Genomic DNA, 15,646 nt, shown 5'->3' with positions numbered 1-15,646 from the left:
GAGTGCTTACAACTGCAAGCAAGAGAGTGCCATCCATTGGATGTATGGGATTGAAGCCTCCCTCAATTAATGGTGGAGTGGGCATCATCATCCCAGAGTGCTCAGGATTGGGAAATGAACTATAGACTAAAATTAACTTACTAATATTCTAAAAAGGAATGAATTGGAGGGAAGATAATGATGGACTAATAAGCAGATCTGAATATTTTCATTAAATAAGTAGAGAAAAAGCCACAAACTGTCTGAGGGACCAGCTTTGCAGGTCAGTAGAACATGAAAGTTGTGTACAACTCCCAGAAGGGTGAGGGACAGAGAGATGAAGAAACCTAAATCACAAACATGAGTTAATAAGCCCCCATGGCAGCTGGGAAGGGATCCCCTTTGTCACCCTCAAGATATTAAGCTGGGGCAAAATACGTGGCTCATTGCAGCAGACTAAGAGGGGAACAGACATCTTCCTCCCTGTCACCTGTTTCAAGGGAAAAGGAAGAGGAGGTCAAGGTGATTTTCTTCAGTGAATTTACCCAATAGAGCCCACTTTGAATGTGGAGATGTAGCACAAGAGCACAGGAAAGCAGAGACTAAAATAGCTCTGTGGAAAGGTGTGCAGACTATTGCCATCTATTGGCTGGTCAGGAAATTGAATGGAAAAAAACAACAATCTCTGTATTAAAGACTGAGATATGTTGAACCAAATATCAATGAAGAACTGTGAAAAAAAAATAGGTAAGTAAGAGTAATCAGCCATCAGAGTAAATTCATCAACATATTCAGATGCCTAGACATCAGGAAAAAATTACAAACCATATTAGGAAATAAAAAGAGAGGGCCCAAGCAAAAGAACAAGCCAAATATCCTGAAAAGATACAGGATTTAATAGAATTAATCAGTTATAATCTCACAACTCTCCTGAATCACTTCAAAGAATTTAAAGAAAATATCAATGAAGAAATAAAGGATATTAGGAAGACAATGGGTGAGCAGAGACAACACTTCAAAAGTCTGCAAAGAAAAGTAACAGACCTTAAAGGAATGAAAGAGATGATGCATGAGATTAAAAATACATTAGAGGCACATATTAGTTGAGTTGAATTTCTTGAAAACAGAAATAGTGATTTTGAATACAAAATATCTGAACTGGAAAAGAGAGAACAGAAACAAAAGAGAATATTAAAAAAATGGAACTGAATCTAAGGGAAATGAATGACAATGCAAAATGCACAAGCATTCACAATATTGGTGTCTCAGAAAGAGAAGAGAATGGAAAAGGGGCAGAAAGAATATTTGAGGAAATAATGAACATAAACTCCCCAACCTTCATGAAGAACACAAATATCGATATCCAAGAAGGACAATGTACCCCAAACAGAGTAACTCTGAATAGACCTACCCTGAGACACCTAATGTTCAGAATGAAAAATACCAGAGATAAAAAGAGGATTCTGAAAGCAGCAAAATAAAATCAAAGTATCACATACATAGGAAACTCAATAAGAGTAAGTGCCACTTTCTGATCAGAAACCATGAAGGAGAGAAGAAAATGGCATGATCTATTTAAGGTACTGAAAGAGAAAAACTTCCAGCCAAGAATTCTGTACCCCTCAAAGCTGTCCTTCAGAAATGAAGGTGAGTTCAAAATCTTCACATACAAACAAAACTGGATAAGAGTATGTTACCAAAAGCCCAGATTTGTAAGAGATACTAATGGGGCTGCTGCAGTCTGAAAAGAAAAAAAACAAAAACAGAAACAAGGGCAAGGTATTTGGAGAAGTCTTTAGAAATGAAGATGATTAGGAAAGAAAATAAAGGATAAGAAGACAGAAAATAGAAAGATATGACAACAGTGAGACAATGGACAAAATAGATGAAGTAATGTCTTACAGTAATAATACAGCATTAATAAATTGAACTCCCCAATCAAAAGACATAAACAAAAGACATAAACTAATAGAATGGATATATATATATATATAAATATATATATATATATATATGCCATTTATATTTTATCTACAAGAGACCCACCTCAGAAATAATGACACAACTGGTTTAAAAGTGAAAGGCTGTAAAAGCGTATTCATGCAAATACTAACTAAAAAGAGCTGGAGTAGATCAGATAAATGTAAAATAACAACATTATAGTATATGAACAATAATTTTTCAGTGCAACTGGCAAATTGTTCCTGTCATCACTTGCTTTAAATTGAGGAGGGCTGAGGAAGAGATGTATATTTGGATACTTCATTTTTCTTTAACACTTTCTTATTCATACTCTTTAATTAAAATAACTTATCTGGATCAATAATGATTTAGTATGACTATGATTGAACAAGATGTTGAGCTATTATGCCTTACAAAATTATGAGTTGGCAAATGCTATCTGCTGTATTTCATTCCAATAAAATGTGAAGAACTACCAAATAGGAATTTGATTATCTAGAAATAATTATGACCTAAATGGAAATTAGATAAACCAATAAATTTTTTTCATTCTTACATATTATTATATCCAATAATTAGATCTATAATATAAAAATAAGAATTGTGGTATCATTAATTTCTATTATATTTGAATTAATATTTACATTTATAAATGTTTGTTGATATGCTATTTTTTATATTAGGTTATATTAAATATAACCTGGCCTCACACTCTCTATTAAAATTTGTAATTTATTTCAAAAAAATCAATTGCGCATAGACATGAAGGTTTTTTTTTGACTCCCATCTCTATTGATATGTCTGCTTTTTTGCCAGTGTCATGTTATTTTGAGATCTGTACCCTTATAAAACATTTTAAAATTTGGAAGTCTAAGTTCTCCAACATTCATCTTTTTCAAGATATTATTGGATATTTGTGCTTTTATGCTTCCTGACATATTTCTTCATTGTCTATTCAATTTCTGCTAAGATGTCTGTGGGAATTTTGGTTTGGATTGCACTGAATCTGGAAATCCCTTTTGCTACAATTGACATCATAATAATTATTCTTCAAATCCATGAAAAGAAAATTCCTTCCCATTTATTTAAGGCTTTTTTGAGTACTTCAAGACATATTTCATCATTTTCTGCATATAAGTCATGTACATCCTTGGCTAAATTTAACTCTAGTTGTTTGATTTTTTTTTTACAATTGCTATATTATACTTACTTTTATTCTTTATTTCTTCTTAAAATTGTTCATTACTAATGTATAGAAACATCACTGATTTTTTGCATTAATATTTTACCATCTAATTTAGTGAATAAATCAGCTCTTAGCTTTGTTGTGGAATTGTTTTTTCTTTATATAGGATCATGTCATGTGCAAAAAAGGAAAGTTTTACTTAAACCGTTGTAATGTGGATGCATTTTATTTCTTTTTCTTGCCTAATTACTCTGACTAGAACTGACGCTATTGTGTTGAAAAATATTGGTATTAGTAGGCATCCTTCTCTTGATCCTGAATATGATTTAGTGGTGGGATTTTCATTTATAACCTTTATAATTTTGAGTTAATTAATGATGCTTCCTAATTTTAATGTTTCAGTATTCAAAAGCGATATTGGCCCATAATATTATTGTAGTATCTTTATCTGGCTCTTGTGTTAGGGTAATTTTATCCACATAAAATGAATTAGTATGTTTTCCCTCTAATTTTTTTTTAGGAATATGCACAGGATTATTGTGTCTAAAATGATTGGTAAAATTCACCAGTGCACCTATATGGTCCTGTGATTTTCTATCTTAGGGAGTTTTGATAACTGATTTGATCTCTTTAGATCTTATTTGCCTATTGAATGTAGACATCTTATCTTCTTCAGTCAGTGTTGGGTAATTTGTATGTTTCTAGGAATTGGTTCATTTCATCTAGTTTATTTGCTTTTTGGAGGGGGCACAATTGTTTATAGTATTCTCTTATGATTCATTTTATTACTGTGTGGTCTATGATAATGTCCCTTTTTCATTTCTGGTTTTAGTTGGTTTAGCTTAGGATGCTTTGTGAATTACAATGGCCAACTTTCAGCGTGGGCTGGCCCCAGGAAGGCACGTTAGATCCCTGGATCATCTGTAAAGTCCACCACGCAGTAACTAGAAATCCAGGACATCCAGACCAATTCCCCTACATCGATGCATGGGAAAATGCTGTGAGTCAAAATCCACCTTGGTTAGGGAAGTGTGTGACTAAGGAAGCTAGAATTTGCCTAATACAGAAACTGAAGTGTGCCATCCCAGGTACCAGACCAAACAATCATCATGCAAAGGGCCCAGAGAAAGTGCACCAAGTCAAGTGCCAGTCCACCCATTTTAGAAGGGGCTTACAAACATGAATTTCTGCTGCCTTATGTGATGACTCCTGCCCCGGCAGTGCTAAGGAATGAAAATGAGCTAGTTTCCCTAAGCAGTTCTCCATTGTCCTCATCCACATTGGGAACTGTGATGCCCACAGCATCCCTGCTGCTGCTTTTATTGCCATCAGAGAAGGCATCTATACCATCCCCGCAGTTGTCTTTATCACCATCTGCACCAGAGAGCCCTATGTCATCTCCACAGCAGCTTTTACCATCTCTGCAGCAGCCTTTGGCAACCTCCACAATGGAAAATGCAGACCAGCTGCTTTTATAACTGGTTGCTCCTGGCAATGCCTCTGCAGTACTGCCCATCAGTCAGGAGGGAGATGCTGGGAGGTGGCAACTCAAACCACAGGAAGCCCGGGGGGCACAGGGAGCAGAGAGAAAGGCTGCCTTTCAGCTACCTCTCTGTGAAACACAGACCCCATTTTTTAATGATGCAGATGGCCAGATTCAGGGGGGGGAACCAGACATTCATCTATCAGGCTTTTTCTACAATGGACATCTTTAACTGGAAAAGCCACACCCCACCATTCTCAGAAAAGCCTCAGGCCATGACAGACCTTTTCCAGTCCATCATACAGACACACAAACCCACCTGGGCTGATTGTAAACAACTTACAATGACATTATTAAACTTTGAATAAAGAATGTGTGTCATGCAGGGAGCGCTAACCTGACTTAGAGAGCATCCACCTGAGTAAACTTTGGACAGTGATCAATATGCCCGCTTGCAGTTCCCAGAGGAGGACCCCCTGTGGGATCTGAATAGTGCCACCGGGCTCAACTAGAAATGTTCCATAGGGCCTTAGTTGAAGGATTCAGGGCAGACAGCCACAAGGCAGTGAATATGGCAAAAACCAGTCAAATTATACAGGCTTTAAATGAGAGTCTGGCTCAATTCTATGAGAGACTGTGAGAAACATTCGGAGTATACACGCCCTTTAATCCAGATACTCCTGAGAGTGAATAATGTTCAATGCAGCATTTGTTGCCCAATCACAGACTGACATCCGAAGAAAGCTGCAGAAATTGGATGAGTTTGCTGGAATGAATATCTCTCAGCTCATGGAAGTAGCTACTAAGGTCTATGTCAACCATGATGTAGAAACAAGAAAGGAAGAAAATAGAGGAGGAAGAAGGCAGATCTTCTGGCAGTGGCAATCATGGAAAAATCCATTCCTGTGTCAAGGAGAGTAACCTGGGAAGCCCCAGCCCCAAGGAGAGAGAAGGGCCCATGCCTAGGATGAAATCAGTGTGCATACTGCAAAGAGGACGGGCATTGGAAACAAGAGTGTCCCAGCCGGCCACTGGATCCGGCCTCTGCAGCCAAAATATTAGCCAGGAAACCTAGTGGGGCATCACAACCTAAACCCTGGGTCCATAAAGGTTCAGGAAAAAACCTGCAGATCAGTTCATTGGGCTGGCAGGAATGGAGGACTCTTGATAGAGATTATTAAAACAGACCGGGCTCCTATTCTCTCGGCCCCGTGGAGCCTATGGTCAGAGTCCAAATTGGGGGCCACACCATACATATGATGGTTGACACTGGGGCTCAACAATCTGTAATTACCAAGCCTGTTGGACCTCTATCAAAAAGACAGGCCACTATCATAGGGGCAACTGGAAAAAGTACCCAACGGACCTTCCTTCAAGCCAGGACCTGCAACATTGGGGGTAAGGAGGTCACTCACGAATCCTTTATCTTCCAGAATGCCCAGTCCCCATCCTGGGTCGAGACCTGCTATCTAAACTGCAGGCTCAAATTACCTTTCATGCCATGGGGCAATCCAAACTGACACTGGGGCCATAGTACACTCCGAAAATAGCGCTAACCCTTCCTCTGCAGGAGGAATGGAGAGTGTTTTGCCTCAGTGAAACTAACCAATCCATGGCCACGCAACTCCCCTTTGAAGATGTGCCTGAAGTATGGGCAAAGGGTAACCCAACAGGGATGGCACATGCCATTTCTCCAATTATTATTGAAATAAAGCCTACGGCCAGTCCAGCAAGCATAAAGCAATATCCAGTTCCCCGCGAAGTGCAAGAAAAGTCCAACTACATTTTCAGAGATTGCTGAGTGAGGGCATATTGAAGCCATGCCAGTCTCCCTGGAACACCCCACTCTTCCCAGTTAAAGTGGTTGAATCCCAGTCCAGGATTTACAAGCTGTTAATTCAGCAGTAATAACCCTTCATTCTGTGGTTTCTAATCCATATACTTTCCTCAACTTAATACCCTCATCGGCAGTCTACTTGTCATGCCTAGATCTTAAGGATGCCTTCTTCTGCATTTGGGTAGCACCCAGTAGCCAGCCAATTTTTGCCTTTACATGAAAAGACCCAAACTCAGGGAAAAGCAGCTAACTTGGATGTGAATACCTCAGGGACTTAAAAATGCACCCACTATTTTTGTACAAGCCCTGGCCAGTGATCTCAAATCCTTTAAACCAGAAAGCCATAACTGTTTTCTCCTCCAATATGTAGATGCCCTCATGCTCAGATGTCCTACCTACCAAGGTTGTGCTGGCAGGAACCATGCTCTTTTAAAGCATTTTCAGCAAAAAGGCTATCAGGTATCTAAAAAAAAAAACCAAATCTTCCTACCTAGGGCAAATATCTAGGTTATAAAATAATGCAGGGGCACTATGAATTGGGACTTGAAAGAAAGAAAGCAATCTGTAGTCTCCCTGAGCCCAATATCCACCAGAAGCTATGAGAGTTCCTCGTGATGGCTGGATTCTACTGCAATTAGATCCCCAATTTTGAGGTCCTTACACACCCTTTCTATAAAGCCACAAAGGGGGACGATTGTGATCTCCTGCTCTGGGAAAGCCCACAGAAAAATGCTTTCACTGTTCTCAAACAAGCTGTAATGGAAGCACCGAGCCTTGGATTTCCAGACCTCAGTAAGCCATTCTACCCCTGCATTCACAGCCACCAAAGCATTGCAGTAGGAGTACTTAATCAATACCTCAATTCCTCAAAAAGACTCATAGTGTATATATCCAAACAACTGGACACTGTAGCCCAGGGATGGCACTCATGTTTGCAAGTGATAGCAGCTGCAGCTGTGCTTACAGTAGAAGCTTTAAAATTAACTTTTGGGCAGCCTATTATTGTCCGAGTTCCACATGCAGTAATCACAATCTTAGAAGTCAAAGGAACACATTGGCTTACAAACAGCCACCTGGTTTAATATCAAACCCTATTATGGGAAAATCCATCCATCCAGCTGGAACTTGTAAAAACCCTAAATCCCGTCACCCTGGTACACGTGAAGCCAAGGGTTCCAGCCCATAACTGCCTGGAAACATTGTGAGAAGTATATTCCAGCTGGCCAGACCTCCAAAAACAGCCACTGGCAAATCCTGACATGGAGTTCTTCACAGATGGAAGTAGCTTTATGCAGGGCAGCAATCGGCAAGCAGGATACACTGTAGTAACATCTGAAATCACCGTAGAGGCTCAGCGCCTCCCAGATAATACAACAGCACAGAAAGTTTAACTCATTGCCCTCATCTGAGCCCTGCAACTTACAGCTGGAGCCAAAGTTAACATTTACATAGACTCAAATAGGTCTCCTTACCCCACATGCACATGGAACCTTATACAAACAAAAGGGACTCATTAACTCAGAAAGAAAGAGCATTAAATATAGCACACAGATTCTAGAGCTACTAGAAGCAGTTTGGGAGCCTGTCAAAGTGGCTGTAATGCACTGTAAGGGACACCAGACAAGCCACATCCCCATTGGCCTGGGAAATCAGAGGGCAGATGATGATGCAAAAAGAATGGCATGGGAAGGATTCCTATCTGAAAACCTGACCACTGCTCTCATTTCTCAACCTCTTAATTATCAGAATCTCCAGTATACACTGTATGCTCTCATCCCTCAGCCTCTGAGTCATAGATACCTGCAATATACTCAAGCCAAGAGAGAGTGGATACTCTCTGAGAGTGGGACACAAGGAGAAAATGGATGGTGGACATTGCCTGATCACAGAAGAGTTGTGCCGCAAATATTAGCAGCAACTGTAGTTCAAAGTACCATGAGAACACGCACTTGGGAAAAACCCATCTTAAAGATGTGTTAGAAAGATTCTTCTACATCCCAAGACTAGTCCTTATAACCCATGCTATATGTCAGTGGTATGTGGCATGTGCAAAAATTATCCCTTGCCAGGGGCTCATGGGAGGTCCAGGAGTCCAAAGAATTAGCAGTATGCCTCTTGAAGATCTAGTAGTTGATTTCACTGAAATGCCATGATCCAAAAGCTATAAATATCTCCTAGTCCTTGTTTGCATGTTTTCTGGCTGGGTGGAAGCCTTTGCCACTCAAACAGAGAAAGCTGATGAAGTAGCCAAGATTCTCCTCAGGGAAATCATTCCTTGCTATGGGTTACCCTTCTTAATTGGCTCTGACAATGGACCTGCCTTAGTCTCCAAAATCACTCAAAAGATTGCAAAGGCACTGCCCATCCAATGGAAACTGCACACCACTTACCGTACTAAGAGCTCAGAAAAAGTAGAGTGAATGAACTGTACAATAAAGCGTTATATAGCCAAGATTTGCCAAGAAACTGGGCTAACATGTATGCAATTACTTCCAAGTGGTCTCCTCCAAGTTCAAGGTAGCCCAAGCGAAAACTAAGCCTAATCCCTTATAAAATCCTCTTTGGGAGTCCCCCCTCCCTTAATCAGAAATATAGAGGGGATTGCAGAGAAAGGGGAAACTTATCAATAGCTCAGCAGATGATCAGGTTAGGAAAAACCCTACAAAACCTGCATCACTGGGTCCAATAAAGGGCCCCCATTAGCTTAAGCAGCTCCATACACCCATACAAGCCAGGAAATGCTGTCTATATGAAGGACTGGAAGTCAGTTCCACTAACCCCTCGATGGCAAGGACCCTATCTTGTCATTTTATCCACCCCCACTGCAGTTAAAGTAGCTGAAATCACCACATGGATACACCATAGCTGAGTCAAGAGAGCTGCCCAAAGTCCTGGACCTGTATCCTGGATACCCACAGCTCAACCAAACTCATCTTGTGAAAAAACAAAACATCAAGTCCTGCTCTAGTGACACCCCAGAAGCTGACTGGTCCATGCATGGCTGAAGATCGAGGATGGAACACCAAGCCCTGCTCCACTCACACCCTGCAAGCTGATTGGTCTATACATAGATGAAGAATAGAAATCCAGTTTAAACCATTTCAATGCCCCTTCAGCTATTTTTCCTGCTTCTAGCCCTGATTCTCCCCTGGTCCTAGATTGACACCACAGAGTGTGAGCCATATATTCAGAAGGTGTGAACAGGGGCCCATGTCAATATCACATTAATATATCATAGTCATTACACCTGCAAGGGTCAGATAACCACCTGTCAGTTTCAGGGAATCTCCTATAGTGTCTGTAATGCATCTAGCCAAATAAACTGCTATGACCCTAGACACCCAACAGTTTCCCATAAATGGGAAATAAGAGTGCTTGATCAAAATGGAGAGCTATTTTCCTCTACCCCGCTCACTAGCCAGAACCAACGAGTGTCCCTCCTATTTGATGCATGTCAAATTATAGACTCTGAGATACCATGAAACATTGATTGTGGAAGGCTCAGCTTGGAGCAGATGTATACCCATAACGATAAGTATATAGGCTCTCCAGAAATAAAAAGTGCAGCCCAAGGGGGGCGGGGTTTCTGGTGCAAATACATAGGTGCATACTACTGCCCCTACTGGTCCTGTGTCACCTAGGCCACCTGGAACACAGACACAGTTAAATAAACAGCCATCCTCACCAAGGATATGGCCCCGGCTAACCGTCCATGTGGTCAATTTTACCCCTTAAACCTCATCATCCTTAAACCTGAATCCTGGCAAACTCAAGGAGTCTGAATGGGTCTCTGCATTGATGGTAAAAGAATAAACCCAGGAGCCTACATCTGGGTTGTGTATCAGGAATACCCACTCACAAGTAAAGCCCATTCTGTGTTCCACTTCTTCTATGAATAAATGGAAAAGCCCTTTTCCATCCCACAAGCACAAGAAATCTCTTTATAAGCCTGGCTGAAGTGGTAGGGGCAGCCTTAAATGTCTCCTCATGCTATGTATGTGGAGGTAATAATATGGGAGACCAATGCCCCTGGGAAACCAGAGAATACAAGTACAGCCAACCATATAATGTAACGGGCATCCCACCTGTCCCCTGAGATAGTATGTGGCCCTTGCAAACTTTTTGTCTTAGGAAAATATTGTGCTTCAAGGGCCTGCCTAAGCTCCTTTATATCTATTGAAAACCTAACATGTACAGAGGGAAAATTCCAAAATTATACCACAAATACAACAGAGCCTTTGAGAACATTGAACAAATGTGACCTCATTCTCATAAGTCATACTTTCCTCAAATTAATCCCTGTGTGAAACTCCACCACAAAGGGCCCCTTTACTGCCCCAAATGGTTTGTACTGGATTTGTGAAAGGCTGCATTCCAAGAACTTCTGGGAAACTGGTGTGCTACTTGTATGCTCGGTACAATAAAACCTTCCTTCTTCCTCATTCCCTTAACAGAAGGGAAAGAGCTAAGTCAGCCAGTATATCGACACATAAGAGAAGAAAGGGCTGTTATTACCTAGAGAGGTGAAGAATGACCCCCTGAGCATATAATCCAATACTAGGAGTCAGCAATTTAGGCACAGGATGGCATGTGGAGTTATGGAACCCCTATCTATATGCTAAACTGAATCATCCATCTACACTCTGTGGTAGAGGTAATAACAAATGAAACTTCCCATGTAGTAAACTTACTAGCCCAACAGAAAACTAAATTCAGAAATGCTGTCTATTAAAACCATCTTGCCCTAGACTATCACTTGGCAGCTGAAGGGGAAGTTTGTGGAAAATTCAATCTTTCTCACTGCTGCCTTAAATTCAACTCACTGGAAAGGTTATTACTGAAATTACAAGCAAAACAGTAAAAATTGCTTATGTCCCAGTGCAAACCTGGAATGGTTGGAATTTAAGTAATCCCTTTGGAAGCTGGCAGTCAATAGTAAACAATTTCAAGCTTCTACTGGGAATAATTGCCTTCCTCATAGGAGGATGCACCATACTTCCTTTCCTCCTTCCTTTCATCATAAACAGAATGTGCACCCTAATAAATGGTATAATAAAAAGGCAGACAGCTGCCCATCTCATGGCTCTATGTATATACCAATCAGTCCAGAGGGACTCTGATAATAATGATGCCAAAGCTTAATAATTTATGCTTGGCCTCAAAGGAGGAAAATATAATATAGCCTGTGTATAAATTCAAAACTGTATCCAAGTATACCTAGTCTCTAGAAATCCAGAGTAATATAGGCCCTATAGTCTTTGAATGTTCAGAAAGGATGTAAGACTGAATGTGTATGCAAAGTTGCATCCAGATGGAATGTGGGGAAGATTTTAATTCAAGGTCACCTGAAATGTGGAGGATATGCTAATCAAAGCTCACCTGAAATGTGGGAGGTACTATCTCATGCTACAGTGTTGAGATGGTTAAAATAGTTTTTCTTAAGATTTTGAGAGGGCATTCTATGCCTTATTTATATCATAACTTGAGCCTAGTGGAGCAACCCCTGAAAAAATTATGTCAGTATGTAAAAGGATATTTGATCTCTTCACACATCAACATCTGCAATTGGAGTGTGTCCAAGAAAATTTTTCACTTTATTAAATTTACTGGTGTTTTCCACAAGGTTAGAATAAGCATCTTTATGTAAAGACGCTGCTACAATAATCACATCATTAGAGTCAGGAAAATGTAACATTGAGGAAAAAAAAGAGATTCAAAAACCCTCATGTCACTATTGCCAGTCTAAAATAAAATATCAGCCTAGTCAATTTTACCTATGAAGGTGATAATTTATCATCTACCTCTTTACTTTGCTATTGCATCTTTTTCTTCCATTTATTTAATTCTTAATTTATTTTTCCTTGAAATCTGTTTATATACATTAGAAATTTCTTCTCCATTTTATGTGAAATAATTATTTTTCAACTATTTATTATTTAGAAATTTCATTGAGTGCCAATTTTGTGTCAGGGACTCTGTTATGAACTAGGAAAAATAATTAATGAAACAAGAAAAAAGCAAGAAAAAGGTCCTTCTAGCTTTGACCTTATAATCTTGTAAAAGACCGAGGTAACAAAGAAGGGAACTAATTAATAAAGTAATTATAGACTATGGTAAGTGCTATTAAGACTGAAAATAGGACTGGAAGAGAAAATAAGAGGAAGAATTCTGTAGACAAAGTAGGCAGTAAAGGCCTATTCTAAAGGTAATATTGAATCTGAACTCTAAATGATGAGAAGTGCTGGTGTATGTGGAAGAACCCAGTTGTGGAGAAGTTGCTACATGGTGCATCATGGGATCACAGGCTCAGGCACACAGAGATTTTCAGCAATGATCTTTTTATTTCTACATAGCACAAAGGATTCAAAGAGATCAGGGAAAGAGATCCCTTCATGGCTGGGTCCCCAGAAAGGCCAACTGCTCCAATTATGATTTGCAAATCTGCAGTCCTCACTTCCTGTTGGAGATGAGGGTCATATGTCCTGCCCTAGTGTTGGTGTTTATACTTCCATGAATAAAGGGGACCTGCCAATGAACAAAAATCTTTCATCAAGCAGCCTTTGCTCCCTAGCAAACAGCTGGGGCTGGTTGAGATTTAGCATCATCCCCAGGTTTAACGTCCGCCTGATATTTATAATTGCATATACGAATTCATTTAACAGTTGCCTTTAAATAGACACTTGCATTTTCTCCACTTTTTCATTATTATTAAAAAATCATGAAATACAACCTGCATGCATAATTTTTTGCCCATTACTTTTTTATCTAGAATAGATTCTTTGGATTAAGGAATACTAGACCTATGGATTTAACTGATTATAAAGTCCTTATTACACAGTTGAAATTCATTTGCAGAATATTTTAAAGCAAAACACGCTTAAAATCACTGAACAATATTGGTCTCATACATCCTTGATAATTTTCCAGTGAAAAATATTTCACATTTTAAATTGTACTTTTTGATGTATTAAGAAATAAAAAGATTATTAATATCTCATTTTTTCCTCAAATTATATTTTCATTAGTTTTACCTTGCTTTAATAAGTGTTGTGAGTAGAACTCTTTTTCTTCTTTGTAAATGCTATTTTTTATAGAAATAGTTGCTGGTAATACTTCGTGCAATTATTTTTAAGTGTGTTCCATGTCTTCATATAGTTGAAGTTATCATATTTGTCCTATGTTTTATACATTTTTCCTTAACAATCTCTTCCCCATTTGGACATCAGGTACATATTTATCTCAGTGCTTTCTATTTTTAAAAGGTTTGTTTTTCATGAAGTTTAAATAAATGTCTTTTTTTAACATTTATTTTATTTATTTCTCCCCACCTCCTGTTGTTTGCATGTGCTGCATCTATTGGTTGTGTGCTTGTCTTTTTAGGAGGCACCACAAACCAAACTTGGAACCTCCCATGTGTGAGGGAGGCACCTAATCCCTTGAGCTACCTCTGTTCCCTGCTTTGTTGTATCTCTTATTATGTTTTCCTCCTTGTGTCTCTTGTTTCATCATCTTCTTGTCATCTTGTTGTGTCAACTCACCATGCCAGCCCATCCCATCAGCTGTCTTGCTCTTCTTTAGGAGGTACTGGAATCCAAACTCAGAACCTCCCATATGGTAGGCAGGAGCTCAGTTGTTTGAGTTACATCAGCTTCCTGACATCACTCTTTTTAATTTATTTTTTTCTTATTGCTTTTTCTCCCAATTTTTGGTGATAATATGCAGAAAAGACTTACACTGCTTTGACAAATGCCTATTAGTTTTTGAAAAATTTTTATTACTCCAAGTAGTAGGGCATAATGTTTTCTTTTCAATATTCTTTAAATTGGTTCCTGTTTAGGAATTGACTATAATTGTTACTTACTCAGCTTATTTACATTCATCTTTTTAAATAGTATTTTAAAAATACCAATAAGTGTTTGAATTTATTTATCAAATCTAATATTTTTCTATTTTCTGATGCATTATTTCTGCATTCAAACTTTATCTTAATATAACTGATAGGTTTTATTTAACTTCATTAGATGAGTTCATTTATAGTTCTGCTTATTTTGTTTATTTTCTCTCTTGATATAATAATGAGAAAATATTAAAAAATAAGAATATCAATGTGTATGTTCTATTTTTTTCTTTTAGCAATAATTTGGAAGTGTGCTGAAAATTACAGTTTTACCTTTGGGATACAAACTTCAACAAAAATGTAGCTGCAATGTTCTTAAATTCTTCTATGCCCTTTGTTATTATTTCTACATTATATATGAAACAATTTAGGTTCAGTAATATAAAGGGCCATACAAACTTTACATGGCAATTTATCAGTGAAAAGAGAATAGAAAAATATTCTATCTATTGTAAAAATTATTCTCTAATAAATTAGGGTGGTTTTTTTTTCCCTTAAATTTAAGTATCTGTTTTCAGAACATATTCAAGGAGTATTTCATAATCTTACTCAAAATATGTCCCGATTTGCCAAATACCCTTAAAATATTAACTTAACTGGAGATATACAATAGTGAATTCAGGAATTTCAAATAATTTGGGTGTATATACATTAAATTATGCTGTTTGTTTTTATTTTCCAGAAGATGTTATTCCTTCGGAAGTTTTTCATAATCTGTTTTTGTTTTGTTTTGTTTTATGCAATTCTGTGCCAATGTAGCATGCAGTGACAAATCAGTGGGGGTGTATCGCACAGTGGCCTTAAATATTTATTCATTTCTAGTGATTCTAAAATCATTACATCATCCCTAATTTCACATTGAAATCACTTGATGTTTCCTATTCTCTATGAAACAAGGTAAAATTAATAAGAATAGTTAACATTGTAGCTTAACTTTATCAGCTGGTGTAATGAGAATGAAACTCTAGGCAGAAGGGGCCAGTATTTCAAGTGTCTACTCCTCTGTACAAGCTTCTTTTTATACCTTTTTCCTATGGAAGAAAATATTATGGAAGTGATTGGAAAGGCTTCACTGATGTACAATTGGAGATAATGTACCTGATATTATAATAGTCATAAAAACACACTCTGTGTGTGTGTGTGTACAGAAGAGGTCTATACATTTAATATGTGACTGACAAAATGGTTCATCTTTTAGGCTGAGATATATCTACTGAGAGTTTCCATTAATCTTACATGAATCATAATCATGATAAATATATAATTTGCTTGAGCAAAATTTATCACCATTGCAATCCCTGC

The sequence above is a fragment of the Dasypus novemcinctus genome, chromosome 10 (genome assembly GCF_030445035.2).
Source record: "Dasypus novemcinctus isolate mDasNov1 chromosome 10, mDasNov1.1.hap2, whole genome shotgun sequence".
NCBI classification, from domain to species: Eukaryota; Metazoa; Chordata; class Mammalia; order Cingulata; family Dasypodidae; genus Dasypus; species Dasypus novemcinctus.
This window is presented reverse-complemented; position numbering follows the sequence as displayed.